General features: G+C 46.8%; 1 protein-coding gene across 1 annotated transcript in view; it reads left to right on the top strand.

The window, feature by feature from the left end:
• Nucleotides 1–2,410, top strand: part of LOC118334266 (ryanodine receptor 2-like) — a gene marked incomplete in the record, with an annotated part of 114,618 nt that overhangs the window by 66,191 nt on the left and 46,017 nt on the right.

Below are 2,410 nucleotides of genomic sequence, written 5' to 3'. Positions count from 1 at the left end.
GTTGGCATCAAGAGTACAGCTCAAGTGACTGTGAGGGGAGAAGAAGTCAACTGTCTGCTTGACTCAGACTCAGACTTAGAGCAGAAGATTAAGCCCCTGCATGACCTCTTAGAAGTGGAAGGTGCAAATGGCCAGCTAGTGCCTTACCTCGGCTATATAGAAATGACCATAACCTTTCCAAGGGACTTTGTAGGGGTTCCCATAGATGTAAACACACTCGCCTTGGTTGTCCCTGACACTTCACAGTCCCTCATGCTCATAGGCACGAACACCCTAGATGTATTGTTCGACATCTACTTGACCTATCGTCAGCCTCTTCCACATGGCTACAAAGTAGTCTTCAAAGTTATCGAGCTAAGACAGAAGCAGGCAAGCAACAACCACCAGGGGGTAGTGAAACTGCAAGGCAAGACCCCTCAAGTCATTCCAGCCGGTGAAAGTATCCATCAGTATTGAGTATCCATCGTCATCCCCATTGCCAGGTGGCCTGCTAGTTAAAGCTGGTCCAGTTGATTTTCCTCAGCTACGGCCCCATAAGCTGCCAGTTGTCATAAGCAATGAGTCTGACCATGATGTTGTCATCCCTGCAAAGTGCACTATTGCAGAAGTTAGTGCTTATCGAGACCATCCTATCAAAAGAACATAACATAGCCAAGCAATCAGAACCCCTCCAGAGACCTCCAGAGACTCAGTCATCCCAAGAGCCCACCTTAAATTTCAATTTCGGTGATTAATTTCCTGGAGGCTGACAAAAGTGGGACCAAGGATATACTTGTGATCACAGATCACTTCACTAAATTTGCGGTTGCCATCCCAACACCAAATCAAAAGGCCCATACAGCGAAGTGTCTGTGGAAGAACTTTATGGTACACTATGGTATCCCAGAAAAGCTACCTAGTGACCAGGGTCCAGATTTCAAGTCCCGCACAATCAGGGAACTCTGTCAGGTGGCCGGTATCCACAAGGTTAGGACAACCCTATACCATCCAAGGGGCAACCCTGCTTGACATGTTGGGCACTCTCCAGGATCAAGATAAGGCTTGTTGGCGTGACCACGTAAGACCCCTGGTCCACGCCTATAATTGCACCAGGAATGAGGTGACTGGCTTCACCCCATACGAACTGATGTTTGGGTGCCAACCTCGCCAGTTGATCTTGCGTTCAAGTTGCCAGTACAAGAGGGTCAACATTCATCTCACTCTGAGTATGTGCAAAACCTCAAGTCACGTCTCAAAGAAGGCTACAAGATAGCTATGGACAAGGCTGCAAAGATAGCTCACAAAAACAAAACGAGGTTTGACAGACCTGTAACTGCCTCAGACTTGGAAGCTGGAGATCGGGTACTGGTCAGAAATGTCCGCATCCGGGGCAAACATAAGATTTCAGACAAATGGGAACACACTGTCCATGTTGTGGTGATAAGAGCAGGCACCCTCCCAGTTTACACAGTTAAACCTGAAAACAGGGATGGTCCCCTAAGGACATTACATCGGGACCTGTTACTTCCATGTGGGTACCTACCTGTGGAGGAAAGCAGTGAGCCTGTACAAAAGCCAGTACTACGCAGGCCAGGAACCCGTGCACACCCTGCTGTAGAGGAGGAGGATTCCTCAAATGAAGGAGATGATGTACTCATTCCAGTTTATTTAGGTTCTCCTGTCCCCACAGTCTGTGAGAATCCTGTGCAGCCTGATCTACCTATGACCAATGTCCAAGATACTCAGCATACTGAACCTCCAAGCATTAGTCCTGTTGAGAGTCCTGTAAATGCTCAGAATGTTGATAGTACTCCTGATATTGACAATCCACTTGATATTGACAACCCACCTGATATATCCAATGGTACTTCAGATGGTCCTTTGATGTTCATTAAGTCCAACTTTCATCAGAGTGATACTGAGTATTTACCTATTGATAGAGTCACACCATCCGAACAAGCAAATGAAACAGCCTTGATTCAAAATGACTTAGCTGAGGATGACCATCCAGACGTCCAAGGAAAGCAACTTCCAGTTCCCTCAGATATGTCAGACAGTGATGAGGAGAAGGTTGGCAGCAGAGGTGCAGAACCTGAGGAGAGAAAGGAGGAAACAGATACAATGGAAGGAAAGGATGGAACAGTCCTAATGGATACAGAGGAGACAGAGGAAAAAACGGATACAGATGATTCTGTCAGGAGATCTGAGAGAGACCATCAGCCACCATGACGACTTGATTATACTGAGTTGGGCAATCCTTTGATCACAGCAGTCAAATAAAAAAAAAGCACTGTCCACAGCTTGGGCGGATGTCATAAGTGATGGTGAGGAGCCTGCACAACCCCCTGCCTTGTCCCCTTGAATAATTATCATTTAAAGGGGAACTTCGGCAGATTTTTACCTTAGTCTTGATCACTAGAAGTCCCCGAGT

Source organism: Morone saxatilis, unplaced genomic scaffold (assembly GCF_004916995.1).
Source record: "Morone saxatilis isolate NCDOM2014 unplaced genomic scaffold, NCSU_SB_2.0 Contig1, whole genome shotgun sequence".
NCBI lineage: Eukaryota > Metazoa > Chordata > Actinopteri > Moronidae > Morone > Morone saxatilis.
The sequence above is the reverse complement of the archived record's forward strand: the minus strand, read 5'-3'. Positions and strand labels throughout refer to the sequence as shown.